This window comes from Columba livia, chromosome 1 (assembly GCF_036013475.1).
Source record: "Columba livia isolate bColLiv1 breed racing homer chromosome 1, bColLiv1.pat.W.v2, whole genome shotgun sequence".
NCBI lineage: Eukaryota > Metazoa > Chordata > Aves > Columbiformes > Columbidae > Columba > Columba livia.
The window spans coordinates 164,035,190-164,062,539 of record NC_088602.1 but is presented as its reverse complement, the minus strand read 5'-3'; the positions used below and the strand labels follow the sequence as shown (position 1 = coordinate 164,062,539).

The 27,350-nt window shown below is 40.0% G+C and overlaps 2 long non-coding RNA genes across 5 annotated transcripts in view; one reads left to right on the top strand and one right to left on the bottom strand.

Annotated features, from left to right (window-relative positions):
* Positions 1-371: 371 nt before the first annotated feature.
* The window catches only part of LOC135576478 (uncharacterized), a 52,007-nt gene continuing 25,028 nt past the window's right edge, over positions 372-27,350 (top strand). The window contains exons 1-5 of one of the 2 annotated variants that reach the window (XR_010468241.1): positions 372-2,293; positions 6,628-6,875; positions 18,220-18,329; positions 20,506-20,624; positions 20,856-21,023. This is a non-coding gene — a long non-coding RNA (uncharacterized LOC135576478). Of the gene's footprint in view, positions 2,294-6,627; positions 6,876-18,219; positions 18,330-20,505; positions 20,625-20,855; positions 21,024-27,350 lie in introns of those variants that run through there. The other variant, XR_010468243.1, reaches the window with a different exon arrangement.
* The window catches only part of LOC135576479 (uncharacterized), a 52,414-nt gene continuing 39,431 nt past the window's right edge, over positions 14,368-27,350 (bottom strand). Inside the window, exons 2-3 of one of the 3 annotated variants that reach the window (XR_010468244.1) lie at positions 24,865-26,132; positions 14,368-17,078 (exon numbers count right to left, since the gene is read on the bottom strand). This is a non-coding gene — a long non-coding RNA (uncharacterized LOC135576479). Of the gene's footprint in view, positions 17,079-17,248; positions 20,217-20,275; positions 20,863-24,864; positions 26,133-27,350 lie in introns of those variants that run through there. The other 2 variants (XR_010468248.1, XR_010468247.1) reach the window with 2 other exon arrangements.

The window sequence follows — 27,350 nt, the reverse complement described above, 5'->3', positions numbered from 1 at the left end:
TTGAACTCATCACCCCTTGTCCTACCTTTGGTTGTCACCGAGAAGAGCCTGGTTCCATCCTCGTGACACTCACCCTTTATATATTTGTAAACATTAATGAGGCCACTCCTCAGTCTCCATTTCTCCAAGCTAAAGAGACCCATCTCCCTCAGGCTTTCCTCATATGGGAGATGCTCCACTCCCTTAATCATCTTTGTGGCTCTGCGCTGGAATCTCTCCAGCAGTTCCCTGTCCTCCTTGAACTGAGGGGCCCAGAACTGGACACAATATTCCAGATGTGGTCTCACCAGAGCAGAGGAGAAGGAGAACCTCTCTCGACCTACTAACCACTCCCCTTCTAATACACCCCAGGATGCCATTGGTCTTCTTGCCCACAAGGGCACAGTGCTGGCTCATGATCATCCTGCTGTCCACCAGGACCCCCAGGTCCCTTTCTCCTACGCTGCTCTCTAATAGGTCATTCCCCAACTTATGCTGGACCCTGGGGTTGTTCCTACCCAGATGCAAGACTCTACACTTTCCCTCATTATATTTCATTAATTTTTTCCCCGTCCAACTCTCCAGCCTGTTCAGGTTTTGCTGGATGGCAGCGCAGCCTTCTGGCATGTCAGCCACTCCTCCCAGCTTGGTGTCATCAGCAAACTTGCTGATAGTACACTCTGTTCCCTTGTCCAAATCATTGATGAATATATTGAATAATACCGGCCCCAGTACTGACCCTTGAGGCACTTCACTAGATACCAGCCTCCAACTAGACTCTGCCCCACTGACCACGACTCTCTGGCTTCTTCCCTTCAGCCAGTTCACAGTCCACCTCACTACCTGATCGTGCATACCGCACTCCCTCAGTTTAGCTGTAAGGATGCTGTGGGAGACTGTGTCAAAAGCTTTACTGAAGTCAACGTAGACCACATCCACCCCTCTGCCATCACATGCAGATCACATTTTCAAAGCAAAACACCATAATAACCACAGGAAAGACATAAACACATTTGCAGAGTCTACCAAGCCCAATCATGTATGGGTGTTTTTCTGCAAGCTGATAAGGAGATAAGAAAAAAAAATCTTATGGGTAAGATATCTTGAAATTTAGGTATTGACAAAGTATTTTCAGCAGATCTCTGTAACAATCCTGACTGTTCGGTTATGGTAAATGTGATGGTGTCATATGTGTCAGACTGGCAATGGCATCATGGTGAGATATGATACGGTGGCTGCTGCTATTGCCTCAGGCCCTTCTCATCTGAGCCTAACTTTGCCTCCAACAACTCCTACTCTTTTTTTTTTTCTTCAGTCTCCTACAGTTGGAGAAAGAAGAGAGGAACAACTTCTTAAACAAAGTGTTCTGTAAATGGTGATTGCCTGTTGTTAGAGATGGGAGACTTGAAAAAGACAATTAGGACATCATGTTGTCCATGTTGTGCAAGCTAAAAAAGAACAAAAAATTAGAAGGTCAGAATACTCTTCAGAAGAGTTTGCAAAACAGAAATACATGATCTAAAAGAAAAATATTGTGAGTACTAGCACTCCATTCCAATGTACTTGCATGGCAGGTACGCTTTTTTCCGTTACATGAGCAGGAACCCTCTAGCAGTGCCATACTTTCTCAGGTAATTTATTAATGGCAGTCTAAATTACACATTGGCATTTTTGGAGAAGTTTTGCTCATGGCTCCCTGTGATCTGGGTGAGGTGTAAACAGGTGTAGCATGGAGAGGCTGGCCACACGGGGCAGGTATTCTGAAGTCTGCTTTCATTTAGGAACAAAAGACAGGCTGAAGTTAGGAGGGAGGAAATACATATCACAGCTGTGCCCAATATCTAATGCATAACTTTAACACTGGCAAAAGAGGAAATGAAATTTGAACGTGGGGAGGGGAAGTGTCTCTAGGGAAAAGGCACATTAAAAACAACAAGAGGAACCCAGGACAAGTCTGTTCTTGATTTGAAGGCCCATAGTGTAGCAGTCTGCTGAGAGGAACTGAAAGACTCTCTTTTGTAACAACAGGGGCTTTGAGTGTTGCACAACCAGCTGAGAAGCATTCTGGGACATCCACAAGACTTCTGTGCATAAATATAGAGGAGGAGGGACTGTCTCACAGGAAGGTGTTTTTTGGTACTTATACTACAAACCTGGTAAAAATAACAATGTATTCTGGAGTCTGGAACTGATGCTATGACAGTGCTGGGGACAGGGGACTTAGTCACTCTCCACTCCTGAGTTTTACCTCTGCTCTTCCTCTCATTATTTCACAGGCCTGAGAAACAGAAAGGACTCGGAACTTGATCTGCAGGTACAATTCCTATATAGAGATCTTGCTTGCTCTGGGAACTTTTGTCTGCTGTGAGCAGAAGTGAAACTTTCCCTCCATTCACTGGGCACATTTATTTTAGTCCAAAAGTTATCCTGTTTCATGTGCTTTATCCTCTTGTTTTATCCCTGTAAGTTATTTGTGTTAGAAAAATTAAGTTATATAGGATAGAAGAAAAGCCAGCAAAACTGAAGTGAAAAATCCATGTCTACCTGTGCATACACAGACAATTTCCTATGTCCTTTTCTTTATAACAAAATGGCTGCCCAAGTTTTCAGAAGCCTGATTCAGCACAAACTTTCCTGAAGACCTACTTTCATTGTAAGCTGAGCAGCAAGGACTTACACTGAATAGAATAGGAGCTATAATCACCTAGCACTTCTGAAAGTCAGGTCCAGAACCCACAAAGTACCCCCACTACTTTCAGGAAAATAAAATCAATTACTATCAAGATTTGGACTTTTCCAGAGTTTTCCCCTGCTTGAGTAGATCTCAAGCAGTGGGATAAGTAAAAAATGCACCATTTCAAAGTTCAAAATTTTTGCTTCTGTGAGTTGTTATATGAAGGCATGCGTATTACCTTAGCAATTAATTGTATTTGCTTTGTCCCTTAGTGGCTGGATGTATTGAATGAGGGTAGCAATACTAATAGGTTGTAATTGGAGCTTCTCCTTCTGCTTAGGGGATAGAATTACAAGGCCAAGTTCTGCCCTCATTTAATTTCATAAAGCCTGACTGAAGATGTTGAGTGGTACTGTGGTCTAACTGAGATATTAGTGCCATTGATGCCCTACAGTACCAATTCCACATATTGTCTAAGCCAAACTTATTCTGCTGTACTTCATAGGCTACAAAAATGTTGGAAGGGTTCTGTCCTGGAGTTATCTCCTACATTCCCACGGGGTTTCCAAGGATCACAACCCAGGAAGAATTTTGAAATGACTGTATTGAATTATTTTCCTAATCATTCTGGTGGAGATACATAGATTGCTGTCTATGAAGGGAGCTGTCATAACAGCTCCTTACAACTAGAGCTACCTTGATAGGGTTTTCTTCCCTAAGTCTTGAGAAGGTGCATCTGTTATTCTCAGCATATAAAAACTGTATACAGTGCAAAGGAATAATTTAGTGTGGATTTACTGGAATACTATAACTTGAGAGTTTTGAGGGGTGACAGCAAGTTGTTTATGCTGGTTTGTGACAATGAGGAGTTGTTAATGTCAGTGGGAGCAGAGCAAAATTCAGAAATAGTGAAAGTTGTTGAGCAGAGCACAGCCCTGGAATGTTCAGCCCACAAAGCTCATTGATTATATTTGGTTCATATAGAAACAGAACAAATTACTGCATGAAGATATTTTCTATTTTGAGAATAAAAGATGGCTCTATAACCTTTTGGGCTATGCCTAATTTGCCTCAGGGCTGATTCCTGGTCCTGAGATTAAATCACATGGACTGGCTCATGTCCTGCTCCTTCTATAGCATATTTGTCTTGAAGAAAACTAACTGCAGAGAGTGAACAATAAAACAGTGTGGACAATCAGAGCTCCAGTGTTCAAGCTTCCTCCCTGGCTCTCTGTTACTCAGCACTGAAGACATATCCTCAAAGTCCATTGCAGCCCTCTTTTCTGTGTTGCTGTGAAAGTGATTGTTATAATGAGTTGCTAAAAGAAGCTGAACAAGCTTATTAGAGTAAATGTCTTTCAACGAATATGTGGTAATGGGGGTCGAGCATTTTTTGTTAAGGGATCTCCACTGAGAGAAAAATACTATTCCAAACTTTTGGTTAATGAGATTTTGAGGTCTCACAGCTCCTCTGTTCTACTGTCTCAGTTCAAGCCGATGTTATCTATGAATGAAGGTTTTAAGACAGTCTATGTGCAACAGTGCTGTTGTCTTTATCATGAGTTAGTGCCTATACCATAGAGTCCAGAAACACAATCACAGAAAATCACAACCACAGCTTTGCTTACATACCCAGGTGAATTTGTCGTCTAAGAACCCTAAAAAGCGTTTATTGAAAAATGATCATCGAGCAACTTGTGATGCTGATGTCTGCATATCTCCCTGATGTGTATCACAAGAGCTGTGTTCTGTATCTGATGCCGAGTATGAAGCCAGGTAGTTAAACTGAAAATCATCATTCATATTCTTCATAATATTGGCATGGGGCAGAGTGGAGAAGAAAAAAAGACGTTTGAAAACTGTGGACATTTCCTTTGTGCAGACAGACTTTCTTCTATGTATTTCAATCAGTATGTAATGATTGAGCCACAGAAGGAGGAAACATGGTTTGGTTGCATAAACGCCAGAGGCTTCTCTAGATTAAGCACTGTGGAACACTGGGATAATTTAAAAGAAGTAAAGAAGAACATGAAAGAGCTCCCCTACACTTATACCAGATCTATCCTGATGAAAAGACATAGAAAGAAAATTAAAAACTGGTCATTAAAAATAAATTATATCCTGTAGCATTTTTCTCCTGCTCTAGAAGAAAAAATCAACCAGGTGCTGATTGACTTTTGAACAGTTTGTTGTAGACTATATTGCTTGCCATAAAACTAGATATTTTGAATTTCTGTTTAAAAACATAGATATAGTTTCATGAAATGGAAAATTCAATCCTTCCTCATGTTAACAACTCTTCAGTTTGGTGTAACTGAACTTCTTGCTTATATGACGTACTGAAATCTTAACACCAGACAGTTTTCTGATGTAATTGGGTAGTACTCTATCATTCCATCAATTCTCTCCTTACCCAGACAACCTTGCTATTTAAACTCACTATCTAAATGGGACACACTGTTGCTGAGGTTCTTACAGTGTTCCTTTGCTCTTGAAAACCATCCTCCACCTAACCTGGAAAAAATAAAATCATTTATGATCAGTTGTTAGTCACTGGCTATTAACTCACGTGTTATTACTCATGAGAGAGCTCATTTGACCTAATCATGTCTTAGAGTTTGATGAACTGAATACACACACTAGCAATTTCTGAGAGAAGCAGCATAAGAACAGCCTAACATTTGCAACATTGTATGGAGCACCACAGACTCTCCATGTGGAGTCCTATGTCAGGCCCCTAATGCCAGACCATGTTTGCTTTGGGTCCCCAGTGAAAGCAGAGTATTTTGGTGAATATGGAGCCTATCACAAAATCAGTCACTGACTTTCTCACTGGGAAGTTTTTCTGCTTGTTGCTGTGAGATGAAGACAAAAAGGGGTAAAAGATGGAGTGAAGTTTTTCAGCTCCACACATCCATAAAAGCGTGATTAGAAAAGTTAAATTTTCCAATTATTCTGAGGTTTGTGGATTTTAGTCAGCAAATATTTTGAGAGATCAGGACCGGAATTAATATTAAAAGCCATATCAAAGGACAAAATGATGACTCTCTGTGCAGTAAGATCTTTAAAAATGTGTGGGTGTTATTCACTTCACCTCTGAATATTTTTTATCTCCTTCAAGACCAAAATGTTTTGTATGCATTTGGCAATTAAAGTGATGGGGTTGTGAAATAGCACTGATAATGTACTTTGAGAAAGTCAGTAGAGTAACTTTTCATGAGTAAAGGAGGAAAGAAAGAGAAGGCAGATCTGATAAGATTGCAGCACATACCAATGACAACCAAAGCTGCTCTGTATCAAGATGAGAGAGAAAAAGCTGCACTGATAAAAAGGAAATATTTGGTCGCCATCAGCTCCCCCAGAGCATCTACTAGCACAACAGACCTAATGAGTAAATACACACTGGCACTGTGAGTCATTTCTCTCAGCTGCATGAACAGAGTTTAAAGACTACGTGCTCGGCACCCCAGCCTCTCCTATTTCAAAGCAGCAAAGAATATTTCAGAGGAGCTGAATGGAGTAATTATCTGATTGGGAAATAATACTTAAGGGAATGGTGTCTAGTGGGGTAAATTATAAATCAACACCAGATAACCTGCAGAGAGAGGCTGTTTGAATAAGAGCAATGCAGCCTTTGGAAAAGAAGCTAGGAGATCAGCTGGCCTCTATTCAGACTGTGGCTCAGTTACTGAAATGTCTTGTTGTGCAATTACAACTGTCATTGTGGCTGTAAGACTTTTGCTGGAACAGATATAAAAAAGAACACTGAATTGTAATGGCAAGGAGTGGTTGGCCTGCCACAGAAATCACAGCAGGCCTCCAACTAAATACAGAATTTACATAAGCAAATTCTTAAATTTAAGGGAAGTACCCATCTAGAATAAAGGTAACTTTTGGATGATTTACAAGAATGACATTGGCAAGGTAAAGCCTATCTGTTTATTTTTCCCTCTCTCTCGTTTGATTTGTTTCAGAGCTAGTGTTTGACAGCTTGCTTGAATCGACTGGCAAAACCAGACGCCCAACACAGGGAGCAATTGCAGGACCATATCTTAGCATCTTTCAGAATGAAAAAGCACTTGAATAGGAATTGGATTAGTCTGCTTGTTTAAGTAAAGACAATATTTGGAGTAGTTTGCAAGGAATATGGAAAACTCTACTATTAATCCATACAGAAGATGACTCAGAAAAGAAACAGTTACTCTGAGAAGGCTGCATGCAGGTAAAAGTGGAGAACTTTAGATTATTCATATTTTTCAGTCATTTGCTGAACCATGCTATGCCTAATACAGGGTACATAAAGTGAACGGTTCTTGTGCTTAATGTCTGAGCCACCATTGTCATATCTTACATAGTACTATGTAACTTTGCAGAAACTGGTCCATGTACAAGGTGCAACCTGTAATAAACTGTTTTTCCCTAATGGAGGCTAATCTTTCTGAGCTTTGCAGCCATCTTTATACTTCTACATATTTTCACAGTACCCCGGCCCTACTCTTCATTGATATGAAACTAATTAAAGATAGAAAGGCCCTGGAGACAAGATGCATACTTAATTCTGCCTGCCAATAGAAAATCCTATTATATGACATACAGAAACAGGGTTTTGGAGGTTAGACTTAAAAATCAAAGCTGCCTTTTGCAAGCTTAGTTCATGGTGTGAACATTTTTTTTTCCTTACATGAGTAATTGAGCCCATTCAGGCCAGGCTCTTATGAATGCCTGGGGAGCTCCATTAACTTCACCAAAGCACAAACTCAGCTTGGCATGAGCTTTTACAAAATATTGTTAAGGAGATTTGTATGGAAAGTACTAGCTTCACTTTAATAACTCCTAAGACCAGAACCATTGTCTTCTCTCTAACAGCTTCTTTACTACTGTATAAACTCATTCAGAAACTTAAATTACTTTGAGGGACAATGATTAAAGAACCTTTTACAAAAGCCCATGTGGCTCACACTAGCCCTCTGTAAAATAATGCAAAAATAATTAGCAGGAAGCAACTGAATACTTAAGAGAATTGTAGGAAATAGATCAGTAAAGTTACGAGGCTAAATTCATCCCTGGTGTAATTCCACTGACTTCATTCTGTACGTAGATTTGGAAGAAACACCTCAGAGCACTGAGCACATGCTGGGAAGTGTCACTTTTAAGCTGACCTGTTATGACGTGCCCCATGCCCGGGCTCTGTGCTGAGCTAGATCCTGTCATCTGCCAGGTTTATTCAGGTTAGTGGCATTGTGGGTGTGCATGTCTTCCCCAAGAAAAAGAAAGATGTCATTGTCCTGTTGTCAGAAAATGGAGGAAATTTTACCAGGGCCACTGTTCTACCATTCAGCCTCTTTGGGTTTCTCTTAGCCTTTGCTAAGCAATAGCAGTGCATGTTTATGTCTCTATGTGCATATGAAGGTATATATAGACATCAACTATGAAAATACTTGATTCTTTTATTGGCTCTAGTGGTCTGCTCAACTGTATGTATCTACTTTAGCGAGTCAAATCCTCTGAATGAAAAAAAATATTTTCCTGGAAAAAAAAACTTTGAATATCTAAAATTTAATTTATTTACTTTTTTTTTTTTTTAATCTGTCTTGAGGAAAGACTAGAAATTTAATTTTTGCATCATTTTGTTAGGGCATGTTATGACTGGGTGTTGCAGAACACACCATGGAGTTTTTGAACAAGTTCTGAAATACTCCATTGCAAAACAGACACAGGAGCCATGTCTGTTGAGAGTCTGAGAGGGGGTGAGGAAGACACTGGGCTATGGGAAAAGTATAAATTTATAAAAAAGCAGTAAATCATCATATCTTTTTTTAGGACTACATTCCAGACAAAATGTCCTTCTCATTCACTTAAACAAGCTTCTCATATAGTTACCATGTCTGGCAGTGAGCAGTAGTGAGCAGTAAGCATGAATTGCAGGGGCTGGTGTGCAACAGATGAGCTGTGAGTCTCCTCGTCTGTCCCCTTTCCTACTTGACCTTTGGCCATTCAATCCAAGACAATTTTCTAGACTTCTACTGAGGTTATTTAAGTCAGCACATAAACATCGTTGATAACTATTCAAACAAGTGTATTAGTTTGACTGAAAATGAGTTAATTTTCTTCATGCAGATAGAGTTTTTCCTTCTTCATAGCTAGCACAGTCTTTTGGTTTGGATTTAGTATGAGATAACATTGCTCTTCCCTGGGATAGAGTGAATGTTTTTCATTCAGTAACTAGCTGTGGGTTTGAGTCTGTGAAAAGAGTGTAAGAACTTGCTGATATCTTGGCAGTTGTCAGGAAGACCAAGGATTTTTGGCCCTCCAGTTACAGGTGCAAATTTGTAGGAGTGGGCCACAAGCAGGACAACGCCTTGACTGACATCTAGATTGATCAAGGAAATATTCCCTACCATATAGCTTCATGTTCTTTATATAATTGGAGCCAGCTTTTCGGGCTAGTTAGTTCCATTAATTCCATTTGGGTTTTCCAGATTGTTAGTTCAGTTTGGGAGTTTCATTCCATTGGGGGTTTGGTTTTAGTTTAGCCTTTTGCCATTCTGCTGTTTCCCAGTTGGTGTTTTGACCTTTCTGCCTTTTGCCTGTTTGCTCTCTCACTGGGATCGGCCATTTAGGACCAGATTTTCTCTATTCCCTTTCAGTTCTCTCCCCTGTCCCACTTCAGGGGGTGGGGGAGAGCAAGTGTGTTGCTATTGTAGTCTTGGTTGCTAACTGGGGTTAAACCATAACGGAAAGGAAAGGAAAGGAAAGGAAAGGAAAGGAAAGGAAAGGAAAGGAAAGGAAAGGAAAGGAAAGGAAAGGAAAGGAAAGGAAAGGAAAGGAAAGGAAAGGAAAGGAAAGGAAAGGAAAGGAAAGGAAAGGAAAGGAAAGGAAAGGAAAGGAAAGGAAAGGAAAGGAAAGGAAAGGAAAGGAAAGGAAAGGAAAGGAAAGGAAAGGAAAGGAAAGGAAAGGAAAGGAAAGGAAAGGAAAGGAAAGGAGGAAGAAAAAGGAAAGAAAGAAAGAAAGAAAGAGAGAGAGAAAGAGAGAAAGGAAGAGAGATTGGTAATGTTGACATTTTAATCACCTACTCTGAGTCTCCCATCCTTGGCTTCTGGCTTCCACCTCCATTTCCCTCCTTCACAGCCCAGATGCTGCTGTGCCCCTGCTCTCCCAACCAACCTGCCACCATTCATGCTGGTCTTGCATGCACCATGGCCCAGCGCCAACCTGGGGCTGGTTATAGTGAATCATAAAGATGCCTCACTTAAGTATGAATACACATATATAGTGAACATGTGTATTGTGTCCTAAAATGCATCCTAACTAGCATATTCATTATGCATATAAACATCACCCAAAATATTTCCATGTTTGTTAAGGAATTTACTTGCAAGTCATTATAATAATGTTACACTACTTTACCTCCCCCCTCCCCTGCCCCCCCATATATTGTGAACATGGTGTGTACTGTGGATGTAAGAGTACTTACCTGAAACTGGGTAGTTGTGCTCCAAGATTATAAACACCTCTGTATGACATACAGACCCTTCGTTTAATTTGCTGCTATACAACTCTTCTTTCTCCCCTCTCCTACAGAAAACAAAATAAAAAATTTATCTCCCACTCCCTATGAAGAACCAATTTATCTAGCTGAGAAAAGACTTAAAAATAAAATGGCATGTGTCCCATGTGGAGATCTCTGTTTGTATGTTTGAGCAGGAAAAAATATATCTTTCACAAGCAGTCATAACTGTGTCTCTGACATTTGATAAGGGAGAGATCTGTTTGTGTGCAGAATTCTAAAGCCATTTAATGATCAAAGAGCAATCCTGATTTTATCTTCCAGTACTTCCTCAGTGTGATAAGATTAATTCTTTTAATGTTACATTAGACTGTTCTAACCATAAATAGATGTGCAAAAAATACAAATATGCAAGACTTGGGAAGGAAAAAGAGGAATTACTTTGTCATACAGAGGCAAACATATATAAAATGCATATAAGTTTTTTTCTTTTTTTTTCTGTTCAATTTTGAATCTTCATTGTTTTTTTAAATAAAATTGTATAAAACTACAAAGTTATTGTTTGCATGCAAACCAAGAGTTCTTTGCCTTTTTTTCCTTTCTTTTAATATTTTCCTTCTCTTTCATTAATAGAATATCATGCTGATTTCAAGATTTTCTGACATCTATTCTCTACCCTACTGCTAATTCTGTCTGCCTTCTGCTTGATAGATGGGATGTTGGATGCGGGCCCTTCCCTGCAGGAACTCAGTTGGCACTTGTAAAGACGGCTGTCCCCAGCAGACGTCAATTCTGGAATGTGGCAGGGGATCCCCTTCCAGAAGTCAAGTGTGACTCCGGAAATGCTAGTAGCTATTAATACTGTCTGTATTTTTATGATGAAAAATTGACAAGTGTGATGCTTTAAGGCTCATTCCTACCCGAAGTGCTATTGTGGATGCTGGCATGAGACCAAGTGGGTGACTTGGGTCTAGTAAAACTAACCTTGTTCTCTCTTTTATTCCCCCTCTGTATGAATAATCATCAGAATAATTGAGACATTGCTGTAACTCACAGAAAAAAAAATGTGTTCTAGGAGCTAGATGACATAGTAAGACATGAAACTCAAGTTTGATGTATTAAACCCTTGAAATAAATTAACTTTATTCGTAGATCATGGTATAAAATAGCAAACTTTTATTCTGTCTCATACAGGCAAAACTTAAAATCGGTAACCTTTATGACCTTTGTGACCTTCCTACAGAGTTACACAGTTGAATTATTTAAAAAACAGTTTTAAACTTTTTTTTTTTTTAAATAAATTAAAGGTTTGCATGTATAATGATACAGTTGCATAAGTGAGAAAGAATTTACAAATGCATTGGTTTGCACAGTGTAAGATCTGAAAATCTGAAAATTGGTATGCTAGTCTGCTTTTCAGCAGAGCTATTTCGGCAGCTGCCTGAAGTGCCTGTTCTAGAAAGCACGGCATTTAACTTACACTCTAATGATTCTTACATTCTTGCCATTTTTGTCCCCACAGTAGTACAACAAAGAAACTGGTGGTATTCTGGATGTCAGGGTGAATACAATATTTACTAACTAGAGCTATTCCTAGATACGTATAGCCACGGGGTAGGGAATTATGGGTCTGTCCTATACTGGGATGGGAGACCATGAGGAAATCTGGATGTAGGATGAATATTTACTCACAGGAATTAGGCAGAAATGTTGCACCTAATTTCATTGTCACTTCTGAGCTGAAAGAATAGGAAAGAGGAGAAAGTAACACCTAGAGATTATGAGGGGCTTCAGGGTTCTTTATTAAAAGATGTGATAACTCTAAGTCCTGGCTTTATAGAGGTAGATAAAAAGGGGGAAAAGGATATTGGGGAAACAGAAATGCATTATGATTAAGTTGCTTTTGGAAGCAGAAGAATAGTCAGAGCTGGGATTATAGTCAAAATCTTCACATGCCTGAGTGAACAACAAATTCATTCGCCTGTGCTGCCACTTCATCAAGTACATCAAATACACTTCATCAGCTAACTCCCTGTTAACAGCTGTAGCATGGGGGCTGATAATGGCAATACCGCTCTGTAATCCTCCTTGTTCTTTATTTTAAACCCAGAGGAACTGGAGGAAGAACTGTATCAGAAACCATTCAGTTCAATCAGCTCTTCAAATTATAGTCAGCTCTGGAACAAGCTGTTTGCTTATTTTTGCTGCATGCCCTTCTGGACTCCAACTTCTCAGTGCCCATCACTGCCAGCCATTGCTGCTCCTTTTCTTAAGAGCCATGTCAGCCAGCCTCACATAGCAGAGGGCATCTTGTTCTTTTCCTTTCTTCTCTCTCTCCTATCTCATGCAGTCTCAAAAGTTTCTACCCCTGGGAGCAAGGCAATGGGCAACAGAGAAGCAAAAAGAATGCAACAAACAACTCCAGGTGAGCTCCCTTTGGAATACTCTGGCTGAAGGAGCTAATGTCTGATGTATAAATGAGCTGACATGATTTAACCTTTTCATACACTCTTGGTGAGAACAGATAAAGACCTGATTATGACAGTTTTAAACCAAGTTAACAAGATTGGAAGAAGGTGCAGAAACCATTCAGATGTAGGATGGCTGATTTGCAGTGAATATTGAGGAAGAACAAATCAAAAGAAATGTCTCAGTTACTGTTAATCAGAACCAGCAAGGAAAAATTGGTTGCTAAAATATTATTGAATCTACTACACAAAAATATAACAAGAACTAATGTTTTCAAACTCAAGCTGGTCAAATCCAAACAGAAAAGAGAACATTTCTTAACAATGAATACAATGTTACTCTTCGAAAGATGCTTCCAGGAGAAGCTGTAAGTTATCTACCCCGGTTGTCTTTCTGGAAGTTAAAGTTTTAATCAAGCCAAAATTGGGTTTAGACAAAACCTCACATCAAGTCTCCACTTCCCTGAAAGACTATTGACCAATAAGTAGTTGTGTATAAGTGCATATTGCCATTAGCTGTTGTTTTTATTAATGAAGTGGTCAGCTCCCATTTGAGATTATAGTACCTGAGTCTATGGTCCCATTACAGTTAGGGTAGATCTAATTGTAGTGTGGTCTTGCTGTAGCTGATGGAGGTATTCAGCTAACCAGCCATTAGAGCTGCAATTCAGTTGCCCACACAGAGCCATTTGGGATCCTCAGAGCATCTGAAATGTTTGCAGAGTACTGGCAGAAATGACCCATGACTTACAGGAGGTCTTCATCTCCTGGAGTGCCAGCCAGAGTTCAGGGAGGGTATCCTACAGCAACTAAAACAGCAGTGGGCATCTACATCTGGGTAGCTCAGTCCATCTCTGGTGTCAAATTTTGGTTAGCTAGATCAATCTCCTGCCTCTGTTGACTGCATGACTAGATGTCTGCTGAGTATGATGGGAATATTGACACCTCACACAGAAGTAGGCACACACATTTAGGGGTCTTAATGTGAAGGTGAATACTGCCCAGACTAACTACAGCTCTGGTGCTTTGTTGTGGTCACCGGCTTAAGCCCACACAGAACTTATCTCCTCAGGGATCATAGGTTTTGTCTAAAGGCTAGACTGAGCACCAGGCTCATCATGTATGGTTAATTACACCCAAGCAACTAAACCTTGTGGTCCTGAGAGCTCCAAGGCTCAGCTTGGAATTTCTCTGTGAGTTGTAAATATGACCGATGTAAAGCAGTACCAGCAGGAAGGCTTTCCAGATCTGGTGTTTAGAATTAATATACCTAAACTGTGTTGCAGTCCCAGCTTGAATGGTCCGACCTTATCCTAAATGCCTTATTTCTCACTTTAATGTTCCATAAAAATGTATGCATACTTTAGCTTAGATAGGAATATGTCTACCAAAGGCAACAAATGAACATTGAGACCATCATCTATGATGGGAAGAAATCTATTTTTATCATTAATGAGGAACAGACAACTTTTACAGCCTGTAAAGTGAAGCAAAGTTTCTTAATCACTGTCCTGTTATTAAGAACACTTAACAATATCTGTAATGGAATCTACCTTTGAACGTGTTTAACATCCACGGAGTCCTTTTCAGCATTCACTAGCGTGAGGGAATAGAACTGAAAGTTTGGAACAAGAGTTTTCGTTTCAGTCAAGGTAAGATCACTGATGCAGATAAACCAGGTAATGAACCATTTCTGATGCTAGCTTCCTCACAACAACAAAAACAGTAGAGTCTGGATCTTCCACTGTGGACAGTTATATTTCTTATAATACCTACTATACAGTGACTGATGAGGTGAATAGAAAAAGCAATTATCACAGAGCTAGCTGGGAAGAGAGTTAGCAGTAAGCAAAGAAAACAATGACCATCATTTTAAGCCAAAAATTCACTGTTCTGATGTCTGGCTATCTTCTTTCTTTTCTGTCTGCACTGGCACAGCTGATCTTGCTCTGCTAAAATGCTTTGTACAATAAATATTGCAGCCTTATTTCTTCTACCAACATTCTTCAGCTGTCTCTTAAAGCCTGTTTGAAGCACAACGTTGTTTAAAATAATGTAATAAAAGTAGAATTATTTGGAGTCCTTAGTTTGCTGTCCTACCCCTTTGCCATTACTGCTACAATGCACGCTGTCCCTGGGTGACCATGGGCCAGCTGAGCACAGGCAGAGCCCTGAGTACCTCCCACATCATCACACTCTTGTCCTTTGATGGCAGAACTGCAGGGCTTGTACTGGAAACACAGGTAACAGATGACTATCTGTGCCCACAGTGGCTTCCTCTGTGCTATGCTTCTTCATTCAGGGCAGTTTTGTTGGGGCATTGTCCTGCTTGCACTAAGTGAGAAAGGCAGAAGGAACTGAGTAAATGGGCATGATGTGGTTAGCAGATGCAAACCCGTGTCCTGTTTTAATTATCTGCAATGATCTTCTTGCCTCTTGCCAGCACAAACACCTTCCCAGGGAGGCAAAGACTCAGCCTCAGGAATGGATACTGCTGCACTATTTTCTGCTCTTTCTCACATCCTGTGTCTGAAGGGGATCCTCCCTTTCTTCCTGGGGTGTTTAAAGGACAAACACCTCCCAGGCAGGATTTTTGCTTCTGTGATGTGGTTGTGAGAAAGGTATAGCAAGGTACTACAATGGAAATCTGGACAACATGCTCTTTATTTCTAGAACAATGCAGCCTTTTTCTGAGTTGAACAAACACTTTACCCAGAAATACTATCCTTGGCAGTACTACAGTGTTCCTAGCTTCCATGGCCTAAGTAGGTAGATTAAGTTTCTCACCTGATTAATCACCCCAGTGGCCCTTGCCCAACCCAGGTGTCCCTGCAGAACAAAACATCGTCACTTGCTGTAGTCACAGATGTTCTTTGCTGCTGCAAACTTTTTGAGAGTTTTGATGTTTTTTTCTGGGTGCTTACTTGCCAGTCACTGCTAAACCATTCATTTGAATCTATTTGTTCTCCAGATCAGTCTCACTGCTGCAGACCCTAGCTGTTCCCAGCACCCAAACCCAACTTGTCATGCTGCAGAACCACCTTTGGTAGCTTTTTGTTTCTTGTCCCCCTCCCACTGGCCTACCAACTAGTCTAGAATTACCTTTCTCATTACCCTGTCTTGGTTATAGACTTATAATTGCTGTCTCAAGGGACACTTGTTGCTACAGACAAATCATTTTTGTCCACCTGGGTTTCATGCTTTCCCCCTTCAGTGAGTTGAGATGGTCTGTTGGATATTTATTTCAGACATAGCTTAGCCTGGTGGGAACACTGCCTGTCCCAAACCAGTGACAACAAGGCAGTAGGCTTTTCCTGAACTGCAAAAAGGGGATCTAGCTCTGCTTTAAAGCGTAATCAGAAGAGAAAATATTGTTTAAAGTTTATAAAACACTGGGGGAAGGTATAATCATTAGAACTTGAGACAGCACACAGTTTGTTGAAGATGGGGGCTTGAGCAGAGGAACACATTTTCAGTAATCTGCAGGTAGAGGCTGTGAAAAGCTTTCTGTGTGTTTCACTTCTCACGTGCTTTAGCAGATTGTCCCTGAAGAGGCAGCATGTACCTTATAGGTAATCCTGAACCCTGCTTTCAAACTGGAAGTCATTTGCATTCAAAAAGTTTAGCCTCATATTTGTACAGCATGCTTCAGAGTTGTAAAGTATGAGGGGTGGCAGGACCAAACCACCCTTCTCTAAACATTTATTCTTCCTGCTGAGGTAGAAGAAAGCTTTAAGGACTTCTGCTCCCTTTTGCATCTTTGATGTTGAGGTGGAGCCCATTCGTTTTCCCTCCTCTCAGTGATGGAGGCCATGTCAGGTCTCCTTCCCCTCATCCATATAGGCAGCTCTAGAGAAGGTGTGTCTCTGTGAGTGTTGCAGAGAGAAGCTGCTTTTCTGTTTCCTGGTTAGGACTAACTGGCAGAGTTCAAAGCAGTTCCGTTAATCACCCTGTCATGTGATGGATAGCGATATCTACTCCTTTTGGTGATTACTGTTGCATCTCTCTCCTTATATCAAATCAAAAGCAGTCAAAACATGATGTCAGCCAGTAATTTATTAAGAGCTGCAAGCTAATTCACCCTATTAATAAAACACATTGGTTGACACAATGAGGATGAGGCCTTGGTAAACAACTGAAGTCTCCTGACAGATGAATGGATAAGACTGGTCTCACTGGGCATCTATCAGCAGCTCTCTTCCTGAACCTTGCTTGTCTCTCATCACAGAGCTGCTTCCTTCTACCGATGGGTTTCCTTCAGTGCAGCCTGTTTGCTGCTGGAGCAAATCCTCCATTTCCAGCCTGCTGCTCTGGTGTTTCTCACTGCTGTGGGCAGGGTGGGTGGTGGTACTTCTGTTGGTATGGAAAGGCTGTTGGGAGCCTTCTCAAGCTCTTAAGAAATACAGAAATTGCAGGTGCCTGTGTTCCGCTTCAGCATCTTTGCTTTCTCCTGTGGGATGGGGAAAAAGGGCTGGTTATGACGTACAGCTGCAGGATGAAAGGAACAAGTGTGGGATTCCCCCATTTGTTTCATGGCATATAACATTTATTTTATTCCTCCCGCCTTTGTCTAAAGAAGTCTGTTGCAAAAACAAACATTAAGGCTTTGAGAATACCTACCCCAGCTGCATCGGGGTGCTTGTTGGCACTTTCTTAACACACTGCACTGGATCTAGGAAGAAATGTCTGCTGTGGGAAGTCTTATCTGAGGGGTAGCATTTCTTAGCGTGACTATAAAGAGGAACTTGTGCAAACCGGACATCTCAGGCGCTCTCCCCACCATCCTGTGACTTGTTGAAGAGGCTCTGTGAAAGTGATCCTTATCTGCAGCCTGGCAATTCTGTGTAGGTCTTTGTACAGCCCCAAAGCCTGTTGGCTTGTAGATATTATAGGAGTCCTTTCCTCTGAGTAAGATATCTGCCAGTCCTGAAAGAGTGTTTTCCCTAATGCTACTTTGAATCAATTTTATTGCATGACAAAATTACGGGGAAAATAATATGTTTGCTTAAAAATGTAGATTTGCAAAAATGGAGCTACACTTCAGAAAGACCATCCATGAGCAGTATTCTTTCTTTCCGGTTCATATTTTATCTTAAAACTGTCATTAAAACTGGCAAGAGAATATGAGGGAGGAGGTCACTGGTAGATAGATAATATCAAAGTTGGCTGGCTTATCTACCTTGAAATGTAGCTATACTAAAATAATATAAAATAAGTTGGTTTTTAGTAACCAAAACAGGCTTCTCCCCATGAAATTTCTCTGGTAGAAGAACAGAAATAGTTGCAAGCTACTCTGCCAAAATGCTAATTACTCCCTAGGGAGCCATCCAGTTATGCACAAACATGTGGCTGTTTATGTTTTCTGCATAATGCATTTAACTTAACTAATGTACTTTTCTTTTTTTTTTTCATTTTTTCTTGTATATCTGAGTTAATATCATGTCAGCTGCACTTTCAGAAGAAAGAAACAAATGAATGTTCATTACAGGAGTGCACAGAAATTAGCCATGGTTTTTAAAGCACAAAAAAAAAAAATCATGCCTTCTCTGAGAGCAGCCACATACGTTTTTTTGTCCTTTAATAACTTTCAGGTTCTTGGGGGCCTGCAGTGTGAGTCCAACATGGGCTCACTACCAGCTCAGGAAACAGGCAAAATGGATTATGAAGTGAAGAGATGCTCATCTTTCACTCCTCACTAAAGGTAATTTGAGGGAATGGGAGTTTCTGTGTGGGAGAATATGTGACGCAAGAACAATCTAAAAATATTTCTTTTTGCTTCCATAGCAACTTCCATGCCAGCATCTCTCTGAAATCATTGGTTCATTATTTCAGCTCTCTTCATGGGCTTTGTCCAGTTTGCAGAGGTGTGAAGTGGTGTTTACAGCTTGTGTTTACTGATGTGTGTCTGCAATCTGTTCTGGCAGCAAAGTATGTCCTTTGTTCTGCCAGCAGCAGCACTTGGTAGGGAAGAGAGTGATGACCCTAACCCCATGCATGGAACCAAAGGACAGCAATTATCCTCTGAAAATTGTTCTCTCCTTTGCACTCTGGCTCATGTTCCAGCTGACCCAAAAACATCAGAAGGGCCCTGGCAAACCTCATCTCATAGTACAGTGTTGTAAATGTGGTCTTGTTCACATTTTATTTCTATGTCTTCTGGGACGTAATGGTGCATTTCTGAAATTTATACTTGCAAACACTCATTTCAGTAAAAGACTCTCACTTGGCTCTGTGAAGGAAGGAGAAAGAAAGGGGGCGCAAGGCTGTCTGAATTGCTTTTTGTCATCCTGAAGGAAAATTGTTTGAGCTACCTACATGGCTCTGTTGAACACTTCCAGGTCAGCTGGATTTGAGGGAGATATGGAAATGAATTGCATTTTGCTATAAAAGTCTGCCTTCTGCCTTGTGGCTGTAAAAAACATGCTCCACCTTTGATTGGGATTTGCAACATGATGACTGAGCAGCATGGTTCAGTGGGTAGGGCAGGGATCTGGGAGTCTCTGCTCCTCGTCATATCTCTGGTTCCTTGTAGTCAAGACTTTCTGCCTTGTGTCTGATGGAAGTAATGATGGATTAATACTGATCTCATCCCTATGAGGACTCCTGTAAAACTTCAGTGTTTGTAGGTGAACAGTTTTAAGCTATGTTGGGTGAGCAATTGGTTATGTTAGCATAGATCATGCATCTTTGGGATACGGAGGGTGAAAACAGCCACATCACACTCACCCTTCCACAGGCCATGGTGGACAAGTGCCTTAGGCTTGATATGGATTTGTGCAAGGAAAAGTTGCCCTTCAGGATGATAACTATGAGGTGAAAACCAGCCTGCTGGCAGTAGTAATGGTGAGAAGGTGCTGCCAGCAAAAGGTCCATAGAAGTCCATGCAAGTAGTGCTGAGACAAGACCCCCATCAGGCTCGGAGGGCTCCCACAGCTGGGGCACATGGCCTTGTCCGGGCCATGGGAGCAGGTGGAACCACTCTCTGTGTCATGAAGCCCAGACTCAGCACTCTGTGTTTTTAATCCCAAACTTCTTGCATCCTTCTGTAGTGCTCTGATCTTTTCTTTCATGGTCTTGTCCAGAATCTTCCAGTTCCCTAATTCAACAGATTCTCTTAGACCCCAGACTTTCATATACTCCTTTGTCAAAGGAACAGAGATTCAGCTGACGTAGCCAAATGGCTGCTGGACGGTACTTTCTGTTCCCCGCTTTTAGTCTTTTGTCACCCTTGGACTATATTAAAAAATTCATTTTGATCCTCTTACACTTTTGACTTCAGCCTATAGCCAATAAATTCATTAAAATCAAAAGCCAGCATAGATATATGTCAACACCATTTCAAGCTGTAATATCATAAAATAAAATGGCAGCAACCCACTCCAGAAGATGTCATTTTAACTAATTCAAAACAGCTGCTCTGCCATCTAGTGTCATTCAATAATGTATTCTGAAACCAGCTTCTACCCAAACTGCTGAAACACCTCTACCATGTATTTTTCCTTCCAGTAGGTCTTTAAAATCTGGCAAGTGCCTTTGTCAGTGGGTGCCTGAGAGAGGGATATGTCAGGAGTAGTTTCCAGTCAGAAGCTTTTCCATGGCAATAAGGTCAATACAAGTAGCCCCTTACAAAAAAAGACTGTTCCTTACCTGGAAATGTGAACTGCAAAGCTAGGCACATGTGAAGAACTGCTGACCTTCTCCCAGTGATTTGTTAGCTTGATGGAGGTTATACAATATATTCTTTGTTTTAAGCAGGAGTGCAACAAGTCTGTCAGGAAAATCCAATATTTTCACAGAATTGTTTATGTTGGAAAAGACCCATAAGTTCATCGAGTCTTTAAGATCATTCATGTCTACAGATGTTCATTTTGCCCCAGGTATCTTCTGCTTCGTACATGAGGTCGGGTCCAGAAGTGAAAGATTGCCTAAATTAGGCCATGGAGGTCTGGATGCCAGTGATCTTTGCTGGATGAAGGAGACAGACTGGAATTTGTTTGTATGTTTGTTTTTAATTCTCCCTTTGTATGTTTGACATCTCACCCAAATGAACCTACATTCATCAAGTTCAGGGAACTGATTGTTTTTTGAAAAAGTTAATAACAGATAAAAAAATAAAATGTGATAAATATCTTGGCCTATTATAATGCCTTATGTAGATACTTGAAAATATTGTATTTTAGAAATCTCTCTTTATTTATTTTTTTTTTTTTTAAATTTTTTTCCCCAGGGCTGAACACCATTCTTGCCAGGAGAATCAATTACAAGGAAACTAGGAGTTATTCATATATTCTGCCTGTTTCTTACCAAACCGAACCGAAATCCTTAGTTAGAGATTGTCCTCATAAATCTTTGGAAATTGACCTAATTTGCCAGAATAACTCCGAATTTGGATCAGTGCACACAACTTCAATTGATAACAGATGTTTGGCTCCAGTTAAAGGATTTAAATCTTAAGTTTGACTTTACACATCTTCATCTGAGATGTCACAGCTCTTTGTACTCATAACTAGAAGCCATGCCAGAGCAAACCAATACCGACAATAGCGGAGCTGAAAGAAAACATACAAAGCACAAGACACTGCATTCCAGAAACAGTACAAATGTGGTTTGGAAAAGCTCAAATTTGAGGCTACTAAAACCATGGTATAAATACTGCAGTGCACTAATGGTCTGCTCAGTTTAGGAGCTGATGAGAAAAACTGCCTTAAATCTTCTTTCTCAAGCAAGCCCATGAGATTTCCACTTTATGGGGACATAAGCGTAATGAGGCAGATCTCAGCTACTGTTGCTCAAAGGTTTCTTGAGTTTTTGAATTCCTAACCCAAATAGATGTTCATCTTAAAATAAGGAAGAAAAAAAAAAAGAAGGAGAAGAAATATTTTAGGACTACAGACACCGATTTTATCTTGCTATAACATCTCTGAAAGAAGCATTCTTGCAGCCTGTCTTGCTGGCAGGACCTCTAAATCCATATTGGTTGCTAAAGCACGCTAGTCTGAAGTGCTGTAAAGGACTCGAAAGCCTCCTGAGGTGGCTCTGCTGAACATGCAGAACCTTATTGCATTGTAGGTAACTGAAGAGATCCAGGTTTTCCCTTTCCCAGCAAAGCCGATCAAAAGACAATGGGGTTTTCAGGTGTTAAATGACAGTCAGAGACTAGTAAGCTTAGTGCATGGGTGTTATTTACTCTGACATGCTCTAGTTCTCAAAGTAAATAAATGATCCCCTGCTCATCAAAATTGAGTCACGTTTTGTTTTTATCACAATAGTCCCAGCTCTTACAAATAGCTGGCACTAATAATCTGTGGTTTAGACTGATTAGCATCCTATATCCCTTCATTTCTAAAATGGAATTTTAATCAGATTGTAATTCCTTGAAACCCCCACGTCAGTGAGTACTTCCCTAACCATTAATCAATTGAATTTTGCCCTCTATTAAGCTGCTTAAATCCACTTCACTTTACTGATTGATAACTTCCATTGCCTCCAGCACATTGCTGACATAGTCTGTGTTTTTTCAACATCAGGGCCATGACATTATTATAAGACTGAGAAAAAGAGCAGACGTTTGCATTGCTGCTGTTGTGGCTTTTCAGCTTTCCCATTTTAAATCCCTGTTTTCTTCAGGGATTTGAAAGTGGGTCATAAATTCTTTCCAAAGCGAAATCACTTTCATTGGTCTAATCATGCAAGTACTCAATGTCTCTTTTGGGAGGCCAGTTCTTAGTGTGGAAGTAGCTTAGCTCCTTCTGCTTACACCCCCTGCCTTCATATTTTCTGGTCCCTGTGCTTGTTTTTTGTCCTTTTGTTTGGCTGTTTGCTTTTGGTGCTACTGTGCTGAAGCACAAATTTATTTTTAATAAGGAAGTTGTTAAGCATGTTTCTCCAGTGCAGAAGGATAATAGAAGTTGTTTTGGTTAAGAAGGAAAATGAAATGATTTAACTTGAAATCAAATGCTTCCTATATTAATGCATTGCAAACTGATTTACTGGAAACATGAAGAAACTGCATTAGCACCTCAGGTCATGAACAGATTTAATGACTCATCAGGACAATAGCATGCAACCTGAGGGAACAATTCTGCAATCCTCACCTAAGTCAAGTGGATTTAAGTCTCTGGGAACTGGGTCATATATCAACTGGCAGTAAATAAACACAAAACATGATTCTCATGCAAAGGGTTTTTTGGGTTAACTAAGAGTTCATGATGGAGGACCTGAATCAGGCACGTCTTTTCTTAGATGCTATTTCTTACATTTTTTTTTCCCCTTGAAACAAAGTGCGTGCTTTGCATGCTTATTTACAGCAGTACATGTGTTGTATTTCCGTTTTAATCTGGTAACATGTTCCAGCTATGATGCATCCAAGCATTTAAGTGATTATCCAAAAGCGAGAGGCTGTGGACAGTTAACACCTACAGTCTGGAATCTGGCCACCAGAAAAGACCAGAGGAAGAGAGATTGTCAGAGCCTCAAGGTAGCACAGAAATCACCTTGAAAAAGTAAGCTGAGTTCCCCTCAGGTCTTGTTGCTGATGTAAAAAAGAAAAAAACCCCAAGCCCCACAAACTCAAGCATTTCCGTTATGATTACTATTGCTAAATCTAATTAAATCTCAGTATGTGCCAGGCATAGCAGACCTGATTAAAGCCTCCTGTTCTGGTGTTAAAATATAATCCAAGGCCTTTAAGCTTTTATTCAGATATCTATGATGTTGCTAGAGCACCTGCTGTACAGCATATGCTAATTAGAATTTTTGAATCAAAATGGTCTACATCACCCGTTTATGGGAAGGAAGGACATTTTATCACTAGCTGACTGCCAGTGGCAGCTCCTGGAGTGGAGTTCTGCAAGACCTTAGGGTATTTATTTCTTAATCATCTCTGCTGGAGATCAACTTTGTTTTACTTCTCCCCTATTGAAGTTATGTTCCTTACCTTGCCATGTGTTGTTCAGGCTGCTGGAAGATTGTCATTTGTGTCTAAAGGTATATTTTTGTTCCAGCTGAGAGCAGTTTTTGTTGCTGTAGCAGAGCTCTCCCAAGTCCAGAGCAAATATTTTAAAGTCCCTCATTTTTTTCTGAGACATTCCACTCTGCACCAAATAAGGCTCAGAGCAGCTGTGATGACCTTGGTGGTATCATAGACTGTGGTTCTGACAGGAGAACTGGCAGCACAAAGTGTTGTGTAGTAGGAAGTGACTGTATCCTGAGTTACTCAAAGTCTACAATATAACACACAAGCCAGATTTGTTTATAGTTCATTATCTCAAAGACTTTAATGTTGGGAAGGGGAAGGACAGCTTGCTTGCAATTATTTTAGAGCAGTTCTATCATTTATGGTAAGTTCCTAGCTTAGGTATTAGAAAAAGACACATTGTGCTTTTTAGGACTTTGATGTTCGCCAGAATTCATGAAATCTCCCAGTATTTGTCTACAAAGATGTACCTAACGCAGTCCTTTAATAACCAGCATATGTCCTCATTTGTTTCAGGGGAAGTCACAGGTCCCATTCAGTGGAGAGTCACAGGTCCCATTTATAGCTTTCTAAGTCAATAGAAATAATCCCAGGAGAATTTTGAAAGAGATGTTTAATTGCTTAACCATAGTGACCCTGGAAAATAATCTCCTGTCAAAACTGGTTGTTCAGTGGGACTGTAGTCACCTGATGATTTGTTATGCTTTTTAAATAAGCAACAAAACAACTGGATTTATTTGTTATTGTCAAGAATATATTTTTTAAGATGTTAACTTGAGTTCTGACTTAGAAGTTTTCTAGACCAATTCAGATGGCAAATTTTTCATAACAGAAAATACCTACATCTGTGTGTGGGTGTTCCTGCAGAAATGCAACATGGTTTTTCTTTAGGCACTGTTAATATTTCAGGTTGACACTGCATTAGAAAAATACAGAAACTCATTTTTCCTGTCTTTTGGGCTATGCTATCTGAAATTACTTCCAATGGCTGCCAGAAGTGTCGGTGCAAACTGCAAAATTTTGTAAGGTGAAATCATACTGTACTAAACTTGACTGTTACCCAGTAATCGTGAGCTGAGAGAACACTTCAAAAGACCAAGTATTCCTCCCTCTCTCACATCAGTCAATCAGCAATGCATAAGTATTTGCATATGTGAAAAAATGTTACAGTTGATAGAGTGATAAAAAAGCAAGGTTACAGTACTTTCACTGTTTCCACCATGCAAGGTTTGTTTAAAAAAAAAATATGTATATATTTTACCTTTTTTTTATTTGCTTCGTAGATTTTGACCCTTTGTCATTTGCATCTCCAGAATCTTCTCTGCAGCTGTGAAAGACAACCAAGATAAAAAGAGAAGTCTATCATTTCCAATTGCAAATTTTGAATAGCTATTAATTAAAGCAGGTTTTAATTTCTGTTCTGTCTTCATTCTGTAAAGTCATTCTTACAACTGAATCCCTTCTTCAGTGGCTCAATAAAACTCTAGAAAGATTTATGGGATAACCTTTCTTCTAATCACTACTTTTTGCTTATGTGTTTACCTTTCTCTCTGTCCATTGCTCATTCTGTGTATATTTGCCTTTATTTCTGCTGCTTCCTTTTCTGTGTTTGCCATTCTCTGTCCTTCCTATTTTCTCAGTGTTTGCTTTTCTCATGCGTGCTTTTAATGTACCTTTGCTTTTCTTAAAGCTTTCTGTGTGTTCATATTCTCTAAAGGTGCACGGTTATGTTTGGCAATCGGTAGCTCAGTGACTGAGTCATGGATCACACAATTAATGCTGCATCTCTGCTATCCTCCCGTCACCTTTCTCAGCCTGCTTCTTTCTGACACTCCAAGGATTTGTTGAAATACTGTGTCATGGTAGGAAAACAGCATAAGTTTGTCTCTGAGATAGTTTCTTTCCCTACTGTGATCTAGTTTGCTCTTTCTTGGCCTTGCATAGTTCATTGCTTTGCCAGAAGCCATAATATCCTCCCTGCTTTGTCTGCAAATGAGCCCATATATTTTTGGTGAAGCCCTGTCCTTTTACTGCACTATAGCAAGCCAAAGGGAATGTGCTGATCATGACTCTGCTTCAAGAAGTTCATATTGTGCTAATGCCACAGGATTGGCACAGACTATTCCCTTAATATGTGGTATGTGACCACATACTTCCGCCATGATCCAACATCTCAGCCTTGTTATTACTATTTCCCTTACCATTCTGTGCAGCCCAGTACCTCATGCAGGTATTATTTACAAAGCTAAGATTTTTACCCATGCATTTATTGGTTTTGTATGAGTTCTTCTCAGGACAGAACTTGGACATTCAGCTGATATTAATAGGAAAGACGTGATGTTGTGCTATTGTGTGTGGGAGGCTGCGGCATATGGTAAAATGAGCTGAATAGCTTTGTCCAATTCCCATTGATAAATTGCTCACCAGTAATACCTCTGTTGCCTGCAGGAAGTGAATGGATGTGTATCTGAGTTGACATCTTGAACCAGAGTATAAAAATAAATGTGTGATAACTGCACATCTTCTCACCTTGAAAAAAAAAAAAAAAAAGAAAGAAAGAAAAAGGGGCTATGATCTCCCCTTGAAAAGAATATTATTTCAACCCCGCCACACCCCCTCATTTCTAAAGCGAAACTTCCAGTCTAAAAAGGAACAACACAAAATATTTATGATTCTGGAAATCCTTTCAGAAAAGGAAGATTACATTTAAGGATTTTCCGTATAAAAACCAGAACTATTTTAGGAAGGTAATAGGTACATGGCAGTGGAATAAAAATTGAACGGCACTGACTGAATGACCTCAAGTTGGTTAGTGTTCCTATTCACAGGAGTACAAGAACAGTAACCTTAAAGGTAACAAGTTTATAACTGGTGTCAATATACAGCAGAAAATAATTAATCTGTGAAACTTCACTCCACTGGAGACTTTAAACAAGAATAAGTTGAGAGTGGTCAGTATAACCTTAGCTCCCCTAGCTTAAAAAAAAAAAAAAAAAAAAAAGAGACTATCAGGGAACCTGGTCAGTACAAATTTAGAAATAAATTAAAAATATCCTCCTTGTGTTGGAATTATTAGGGACCTGCCTAAATGCTTCATGATGAGTATTTGTCAATTTTGCATTCACCTCTGAGACCTTTAGCACTGATTATTGTTGAACAGGCTATTAGACTTCATGTGTAACATCTAATGTAAGTGGGTAATTGCTGTGTTGATGGGACAGCATGGAAAAACTCTGGGTTTACCTGGGCCAGAGCAGATGTAGCTGCAGCATCAATGGGGTTGGACCAGGGGAAGTACGATGTGAGACAGTAACTGGGGACTTTGGGCTAGAGAACACTTGCAGTACCAAATAACCCTTAGGGGTGGGAGAAGGGTAGGATGTAGCATCCCATTTGGTCCTTGTTCCCGGTAGGTCTGCATCAATCTGTGTTTGAATATGGCGTTCATGGGGAACTGTCAGCTTAACTTCCTTCAGAAATTTTAATTTCATCCCACATCATTAACTTTTTTCTTTTAAAAATCCTGTTCTTTGCACTGACATTAACACTCATCAGTTGGTGGAACATAAAAGCCTCTTTTTGAAAGTGGCTCATACAAAAACATTCTCTAATAAAGAAGAACGTGTCTAGACTTAGTACTGTAGATAATTCTTGCTAAGATAAAAGTAATTTCTATGTTAAAGAGAAAAAAATATTTTTAATGGAACTGTCTTTATAAAAAAGAACAATTTCTTCAGTAATGTTTTG